Here is a 10,173-nt window from a genome sequence, read left to right as displayed (position 1 = left end):
CAAAAACGCCATTAGACCCATTATGACTATATGATACATGGCTGAACCGATTTTCTTAAAAATTTCATAGATTGTGTACGTTTGTCTGGAAGGAAACATAGCCTATATAAATTTAGATATCGGGTGAAGGCGGACCCTTCCCAAAAACGCCACCCGTATCCGAAAGTGGTCCGATGGGCACAACAAGGGCATCAAATGTAAGGTATTGAGACCAGAAAACGTACATGGTATTAAAATTCGGGTCCAAGTGCTTAGCGGGCCCCCCAACCCCAAAACTCGTCTAGACAGATATATTCGATAGATATATTCGATAATCATAAAACATTAGGTCCAAGAAATAGGAGGTCGCCCACCCCCAAATGGGCATATTAGCCGACCATGGCTATATGGGACTTAAATGAAAGGTATTTGGGGGTAGATTACGAATATACCATTTAAATTTGCGTTCAAGTCTAGGTGGTGCTTTTCCTCCTAAAGATACGTCAAATGGAGTTTTTGACCCATTATATTAATATGGGACTCAAATTAAAGGTATTTGAGAGTAGAAAACGAATTTGATATCCAATTTTGGAGTCAAGAGTTTTGGGGTACGCCCTAAAGCATCCCCTAAACTGAACTTCATTTCCGTTGGGAATAAAGAAAGAATTTGATATCTATTTTCAGTGCAAAGTGCCGGTGGCCGCCCCAGCCCCAAAACACCCTCCAAACGGTTCACATTTACCGGCCAAGGCAATATGGGGCTCAAATTAAAGGGATTTGGAAGTTCAGCTCGAATTTGATATCCATATTTGTGTCGAAATGTCTGAGGTGCTATCCCTCCCCTAAAAAACACTTCTCATGACCTTTATTTTTAAAACCACCAGGAACCGAGCAGAGGCAAATTTGTCACACATCAGTGAGTGCTTTCCGATTCAAGTTTAAACTCAATGATAAGGGACCTTTTTTATAACCGAATCGGAACGGTGTCCCGCAGTGCGACACCTCTTTGGGGAAAATGTTTTAAATGACCATGCATGGCATTGTACCTCGCATATATCGCCAGCCACTGCTTTGTCCTATGTTGTCGCAAGGTTTCGAACGCGTTCAGCGTCATAGGCTACAATGGCACGAATTCGATATCCCCATTCAGGACGAAGTGTCCCCACCCTAAAAAGATTTTAGAGAGTTAAAGAAACCGCAGCGGAGCGAGCCCGGTTCGGCTAGTATTATATAGACCATAATTTGTTTTTCCGTCCAAAGAGAAAATATACATATTGCGACGCTTAAAAGGCAACGTGTGGTTTTCTTACACAAAATAAAAGCTATTGGCTAACTTATATTTGCAACTCTTTGGTTTTGATATCACTGCTCACATGTATTTATTCAGAGTTCGAAAAAACATGTATAAACGCATTGAGTTCAGCAAGGCCGAACTTTGGATACCAACCCCTATGGATATATATATTTACAAAAGTTTGTCAAAAACCAGTCAACCAAATTTGTTATTCAAAACAGCTAAAAAGGTTGGTTAAAATACCAGTTTAGCAGTCTGCTGAAAATGGGAAAGCAGACATTACTGCTGTTTCAGCAAACATAGGACTGCTGTATTGGCAAACATTTCGGTCAGCAAACAAAATCTGCTGTTCTGAATATACAAGTCTGCCGAAAAAAAATGTATGCTGCTTTTTATGGTTACTTGTTACTTTACTTGTTTTGATTACTTTAGATATTTTTAAGACATCTTTTTAGAAATTTTGATCGAAGAGATGATTTTAATTTGTGGAATATTACTATAGCGAAGCTACCCGATCAACAGATTCCTTGTACACATGACATCGCATCCATTGGTATACATTTTGAAATGCGGCAGAGCTCGCTCGCATTTTATACCCACCACCGAAGGATGGGGGTATATTCATTTTGTCATTCCGTTTGCAACACATCGAAATATCCATTTCCGACCCTATAAAGTATATATATTCTTGATCAGAGTAAAAATCTAAAACGATCTAGACATGTCCGTCCGTCTGTCCAACTGTCTGTTGAAATCACGCTACAGTCTACAAAATAGAGATATTGAGCTGAAACTTTGCACAGATTATTTTTTTTTTTGTCCATAAGCAGGTTAAGTTCAAAGATGGGCTATATCGGACTATATCTTGATATAGCCCCCATATAGACCGATCCGCCGATTTAGGTTCTTATGCCAATAAAAGCATTTATTATCCGATTTTGCTGAAATTTGGGACAGTGAGTTGTGTTAGGTCCTTCGATATCCTTCCTTAATTTGGCCCAAATCGGTTTAGATTTGGATATAGCTGCCATATAGGCCGATCCTCCGATTTAGGGTCTTAGGCCCATAAAAGCCACATTTATTATTCGATTTTGCTGAAATTTGGGACAGTGAGTTGTGTTAAGCCCCTTGACATACTTCTGCATTATGGCACAGATCGGTCCAGATTTGGATATAGCTGCCATATAGACCGATCTCACGATTTAATGTTTTGGGCCCATAAAAGGCCCATTTGTTGGCCGATGTTGCCGATGTTGAAATTTGGGACAGAGAGTTAAGTTAAGCCCCTCCACATATTTCTGCAACTTGGTCTAGTTCGATCAAGATTTGAATATAGCTGCCATATAGACTTATATCTCGATTTTAAGTCTTGGCGCCAAAAAAGCGCATTTATAATCCGTTTTAACTGAAATTTGACACAATGACTTATGTTAGGCTTTTCGACATGTTGCATATGGTTCAGATCGCCTTTTTACTTGTTTGTTATTGCTCTACTAATGTGTACACGACTGGCATGGCCTTTTGTTTCTAAATCTAGAGAAAAAAGATTACGTGCTGATTATAAACATTCACTGAGACACACATTTACATTTGTATTTTATTTTTATGCTGACCACTATAGGATAGGGGTATACTAATATAGTTATTTCATTGTAACACCACGAAATATTCGTCTAAGACCCCATAAAGTGTATATATTCTTGATCGTCTCGACGTCCTGAGACGATCTATTCATGTCCATCTGTCGAAATCACGATAGCGGTCGAACGTGTAGAGCTAGCCGTTTGAAAGCACACAGAGACTTTAAATTTATGCAAGTCGTTGGGGATTGCAAATAGGCCACATCGGTTAAGATTTGGATATAGCTCCCATATAAACCGATCTTCCGATTTGACTTCTTGAGCCCATGGAAGCCACAATGTTTGTCCGATTTGTCTGGAATTTTGCATAGAGTGTTCTGTTACGACTTTCAACAATTGCATCAAGTACGGTTCAAATCGGTACATAACCTGATGTAGCTCCTATATAAACCGATCTCCCGATGTGATTTCTTCAGCCCCTGGAAGCCTCAATTTTCATCCGATTTGGCTGAAATTTTGCACACAGAATTCTATTATGACTTCCAACAACTGTGCCAAGTACGTTCCAAATCTGTATATAACCTGATATAGCTCCCATTTAAACCGATCTCCCGATTTGACTTCTTGAGCCCCTGGAAGCCGCAATTTTCATCCGATATGGCAGATGGCATGCATGTGGTGTACTGTTATGACTTTCAACAACTGTGCCAAGTACGTTTCGAATCTGTCTATAACCTGATATAGCCCCCATATAAACCGATCTCCCGATTTGACTTCCTGATCCCCTGGAAGCAGCAACTTTTTTCGATTTGGCTAAAATTTTGTATACTGAATTCTATTATGACTTCCTACAACTGTTGCAAGTACGTCCCAAATCTGTGTATAACCTGATATAGATCCCATTTAAACCGATCTCCCGATTTGACTTCTTGAGCCCCTGGAAGCCTCAATTTTCATCCGATTTGGCTGAAATTTTGCATGTGGTGTACTGTTATGACTTTCAACAACTGTGCCAAGTACGGTCCAAATTGGTCAGGAACCTGATATAGCTTCCATATAAACCGATCTTCCGATTTGACTTCTTGAGCCCCTGGAAGCCACAATTTTTGTCCGATTTGTCTGGAATTTCGCATGGAGTGTTCTGTTATGACTTTCAACAGCTGTATCAAGTACGGTTCAAATCGGTTTATAACCTGATATAGCTCCCATATAAACCGATCTCCCGATTTGATTTCTTGATCCTCTGGAAGCCTCAATTTTCATCCGATTTGGCTGAAATTTTGCACATAGTATTCTGTTATGACTCTCAACAACTGTTCCAAGTACGGTCCATGTCGGTATATAACCAGATAGCTCCCATATTTTAGCAGTAACCATGGTGGTGGGTTCCCAAGATTCGGCCCGGCCGAACTAAGCTCTACTTTACTTTAATTGGCTATGACAGAATATTTGTTCCACTAGCCGAACGTAGAATAGCGTTCCAAGCGTCTCGATCTTCTGCGCTCATTCTAAAATCTCTGACACCAAATTTGGAGTTGTCTCCCACAGCTTGATCTTTCCATCGGGCTTTTTGTCTTCCCGGTTTGCGTGTACCACCGTGTTTGCCTTCAAAAGACTTCTTTGCTGAAGCTTCTTCATCCATTTTGACATGACCTAGCCAACGCAGCCGTTGTATTTAGATGCGTGTAACTATGCTATCGTCGTCATACAGCTCGTGGTTCATACGTCGCCTATATTAATCATTAACGCAAACTGTTCCATATATTTTACGAAATATCTTTCTCTCAAATATTCCAAGCACTACCTCATCTGCTTTCACAAGTACCCATCAGTGTCTTGTATAGTGTAATCTTCGTCTGTCGAGAGGTGGCCTTGTTTCTAAACTGCTTACTTAGTCCAAAGTAGCATCTGTTTGCCAGTATTATTCTTCGCTTAATCTCAAAACTGGTGTCATTCGTTTCGGTTACGGCGGTGCCGAGATTGATAAAGTTACTGACTGTCTCAAAGTTGTGGTTCCCAAATTTCTCCATTTTCTTTATCCGCTCGGTTGTGCAAGGCTTTTTGGAAGTTGAAACCATCCATTTCATCTTATCTCCATTTACTGCCAGACCCATTTTCACTGACTCTCTTTCGATTCTTTCAAAGGCTGCAGTTACTACTTCCGGTGACCGACCAATGAAATCGGTGTCGTCGCATAGGCGAGTGCATGTGTTTTCTTGTGATTAGTGTGTCATATCTATTCATTATCTTCTCCAACAGGATATTAAAGATATCACACGATAGGCTGTCTCCTTGTCTATAACCTCGTTTGGTATTGAATGGTTCGGAGAGATTCTTTCCTATTCTTACTGAGGAACGCGTATCAGCAAGTGTCATCCCGCAGAGTCTTATTAAATTTGCAGGGATACCAAACTTAGACATGGCTTGAAATACCTTTGAACATAAAGGAGTATCGAAGGCGGCTTTGTAGTCAACAAAGAGATTGTAGGTGTTGATTTGTCCTTCTCGGGTCTTTTCCAAGATTTGGCGCAGTGTGAATATCTGGTCTAGTGTGGATTTAGCAGGTCTAAAGCCGCATTGATAGGGCCCAATTATCTCATTGACTTTAGGTTTTAATCTTTCACACAGTACGTTCGAGAGAATCTTGTATGCGATGGGGAGGAGACTTATTCCTCTGTAGTTGGCACATTCCGTCTCCTTTCTTGTGTACGGGACATACTATGCTGAGGTTGCAATCATCGGGTATACGTTCTTCTTTCTTCTTCTATTGCGCAGACAAGCTGATGCATACGCCTTATCAGCGTGTCGTCTCTGGTCTTAAATAGTTCAGCGGGTAACCCGTCGGCTCCTGCTGCCTTGTTTTTCTTTAGTCGGGTCACTGCAACTTGGATCTTGGATCTGCGGAATAGACGTTTCTCCTCTCTCCTTTTCTCCCGATACCTCTCCTTCATATGGCGTTGCTACTGATTGCATGGTTGCTCTATATGCCGCATTCTTGGCTTTAGTAGCACCTCGACCCTCTTGGTCGTACCATGGATTTCTTGTAGGAGGCTTTTGGTACCCAAGTACGGATTTCGCGGCATTTTCCATGGAGTGGGCAATAGTTTGCCACTGCGCCATTTCATCAGCGGTACAAGGAGTGCTTTCATCAAGCAGTTGGGTCAGTCGAGTGGAGTATGCCGCTGCCATTTGTTGTGTTTGCAGCTTTTCAATGTCCAGCTTCCGTGCAGTGTCAGATCGTATTTTCCTCACCATGTTCAAAAGGGTGCGAACCTTTGCTGCAACAAGGTAATGATCCGAATCTATATTCGCTCCATGGATCTATCGTACATCTAACACGCTAGATTAATGCCTTCCATCTATCACAACGTGATCAATTTGGTTTCTCGTGTTTTGATCGGGTGACAGCCATGTGGCTTTGTGAATATTTTTATGTTTAAATCTGGTGCTACTAACTACCATGTTATTTGCCTCGGCGAAATCTATCAGCCTCAACCCATTACTGGACGTTATCTCGTGGAGGCTTAACTTTCCGACTGTTGGACCAAAAATTTCTTCCTTCCCTATCTTCGCATTAAATTAAATTAAATCTCCCAGAACGACTTTAATATCATGGGCGGGGTAGCAGTCATATTCTCTCTCTAGTCGCTCGTAGAAAATATCCTTGGTCTGCTCGTCTTTGTCTTCCGTCGGGGCATGGGCACAAACAGGGCTGATGTTGAAGAATTTGGCTTTTATGGGGATTTTGGCTAGCCTCTCATCCACCGGAGTAAAGCTGGAAACAAGATGTTTCAATCTCCGACTAACCACAAATCTACAGCCAAATTCATGCCTCGTGTTTTGGCAGCTATAGTATAGTTCGTCACCGTTTGGTGTTGTAGTGACGCCATTCCCAGTCCATCACACTTTTCTAATACATACGCCAGCGCGTATACTGCACCTTCTCTATAAAGAGTGGGGACATTCCAGGTGCAGATCCGCAAGTCAAGGTCCTTTTTTCGTTTGCGTGGGTCGTCAACGTTGGGGGAGGGGGTCCGTTTTTACTATTTGTTTCTCATAGTAGTTCTCATAGTTTTCCGGGTGCGGGTTACTGGCCCAGCGCCCCAACTGCATGGGTTTTGTGGGATTGCACATGTATCCTATGTTGTGGTGAGCCGCTTGCTCCAATAACTCGCCTTGTCATCTCGAGTATAATTGGCACTCAGTATTTAATTAAGAGCCAGTGCCACCTGACTCCTCACTGAGACTCTCCTCTTGAAAATCGGTGACTGACCGCGGCCGCACTTGCAGCTACTCCGCATAAAAACGGAGCTTTCCACCATCTGCAATTTGTGGAAGCGCCCGATAACGATGGACATCACACAAGCTGGAGCTCAAAGTGCTCAGTTCGGCCGGGCCGAATCTTGCAAACCCAAACCCGATGGATTCTGCTTAAAATGTATACAAAATAAATTTAGTTGAAGGGCATAATTTTATTCTACATACCAAACTTATGTCAAACCAGCAAAAATTAACGCTTCTAGGAACAGAACAAAGATAATCGAGAGACGGGATTACACGGGAGCTAAATCTGAACCGATTCGGACCGTACTTGACACATTTGTTGGAAGTCAAAATAGAACACTACTTGCAAAATTTCAGCCAAATCGGATAAAAATTTGGGCTTGTAAGGGCTCAAGAATTCAAATCGGTATATATGGGAGCTATATCAAGTTATAGACCGATTTGGACCGTACTTAACACAGTCGTTAAAAGTCAAATAGAACACTACAGGGTGGCTGATGAAAGCCGCTACCAAAAAAAAATGTAATAACTTTTTTTCTATTTAATAATAATAATTTAATAATTAATTTAATTAATTAATTAATTAATTTAATTAATAATAATTTAATAATTAATTTAATAATTTAATTTAACATGAATAAAAGAAAAATGTATTCCATACACCGAAAAAAAAATGTAGCAATATTCATCATTGTAGCAATATTCATCAGCCACCCTGTACCTTCAAATTTCAGCCAAATCGGACAAAAGTTTCGGCTTGTAAGGGGCCAAGAAGTCAAATCGGGAGATCGGTGTATATGGGAGCTATATCAGGTTATAGACCGTTTTGAACCGTACTTGGCACAATTATTGGAAGTCATAACAGAACAGTACATGCAAAATTTAACCCAAACCGGACAGAAATTGCGGCTTCCAGGAGTTCAAGAAGTCAAATCGCGAAATCTGAACCGATATGGCTCATGTGCAATCATCGGAATTAAGCATCTGTGCAAAATTTCAAGCGGCTAGCTCTACGCGTTCGACAGCTATCGTGATTTCGATAGACGGACGGATGGACATGGGTAGATCGACTTTACGGGGTCTTAGTGGAGGTGTTACAAACGAAATGACTAGATGTATGTGTCAGTGGATATTTATATTCACCACTGAATGTATACTTTATATAACCTTTTTTCTCTAAATTTAGATACAAAAGGCCATGCCAGTCATGTGCACATTAGTAGAGCAATTACAATGCGAGCTAGCTCAGCCACATTTCGAAATATATACCAATGGATGGATCAGGTAGCTTCTTTACAATAATTAATATTCCACAAATTAAAATCATCTCCTTCAACAAAATATCCAAAAAAAACTAAACAAGTAAAAGCGTGCTAAGTTCGGCCGGGCCGAATCTTATATACCCTCCACCATGGATCGCATTTGTCGAGTTCTTTTCCCGGCATCTCTTCTTAGGCAAAAAAGGATATAAGAAAAGAAGTCAAGATCCCAGATCGGTTTATATGGCAGCTATATCAGGTTATGAACCGATTTTAACCTTATTTGACACAGTTGTTGAAAGTAAAAATAAAATACGTCATGCAAAATTTCAGCCAAATCGGATAGGAATTGCGCCCTCTAGAAGCTCAAGAAATCAAATCCCCAGATCTGTTTATATGACAGCTAAATCACGTTATGAACCGATTTCAACCATACTTGGCACAGTTGTTGGATATCATAACGAAATACTTCGTGCAAAAATTCATTCAAATCGGATAAGAATTGTGCACTCTAGAGGCTCAAGAAGTCAAGACCCAAGATCGGTTTATATGGCAGCTATATCAGGTTATGGACCGATTTAAACCATACTTGGCACAGTTGTTGGGTATCATAACAAAACACGTCGTGCAAAATTTCATTTCAATCGGATAAGAATTGCGCACTATAGAGGCTCAAGAAGTCAAGACCCACGATCGGTTTATATGGCAGCTATATCAGGTTATGGACCGATTTGAACCATACTTGGCACAGTTGTTGGATATCATATCAAAACACGTCGTACAAAATTTCATCCAATCGGATAAGAATTGCGCGTGCTAGAGGCTCAAGAAGTCAAGGCCCAAGATCGGTTTATATGGCAGCTATATCAAAACATGGACCGATATGGCCCATTTACAATACCAACCGACCTACACTAATAGGAAGTATTTGTGTAAAATTTCAAGCGGCTAGCTTTACTCCTTCGGAAGTTAGCGTGCTTTCGACAGACAGACGGACGGACGGACGGACGGACAGACGGACGGACATGGATAGATCGACATAAAATGTCACGACGATCAAGAATATATATACTTTATGGGGTCTCAGACGAATATTTCGAGTAGTTACAAACAGAATGACGAAATTAGTATACCCCCCATCTTATGGTGGAGGGTATAAAAATGTCTAAAGTAATCAAGACAAGTAAAAGGCAACCATTAAAAGTAGTTTAAATTTTTGTGAGCGAATTGAGACGTAAAGGAGTCTGAATGAAGTCAGAAAATGTTACCAAAGCATCAAATATCAAAACGGTGGCTTTAGTGAAGGTACATCCTTCTGCAGAGACAAAGAATAAAACCTGGTAACTGATGCAGGTAGTGTGCTTTGGATATGAAAATAACATTTTACCCAGCTGGCTGGTAGAACGCATTCCCAATGATTGGGACCACAGCATACTACGCCCTGTAAACAAGAAAGGAGACAAGACGGAATGTGCCGACGATGGTTGCGGAAGAGCATACCGCAGAACCAAGCAGTGACTCGACTGAAGAACAAGAAGTGTGCAGGAGGCGATGGATTGCCCGCTGAACTATTTAAGACCGAAGGCGACACGCTGAAAAGACGAATGCATCAGCCCGTCTGCGCGATCTGGCTAGTAGAACGCATTCCCAATGATTGGAACCATGCATCAGCTCGTCTGCGCGATCTGGCTAGTAGAACGCATTCCCAATGATTGGAACCACAACATACCATGTCCTGTACACAAGAAAAGAGACAAGACGGAATGTGCCAACCACA

The sequence above is a fragment of the Stomoxys calcitrans genome, chromosome 1 (assembly GCF_963082655.1).
Source record: "Stomoxys calcitrans chromosome 1, idStoCalc2.1, whole genome shotgun sequence".
In the NCBI taxonomy this organism is placed as follows: Eukaryota; Metazoa; Arthropoda; class Insecta; order Diptera; family Muscidae; genus Stomoxys; species Stomoxys calcitrans.
This window is presented reverse-complemented; position numbering follows the sequence as displayed.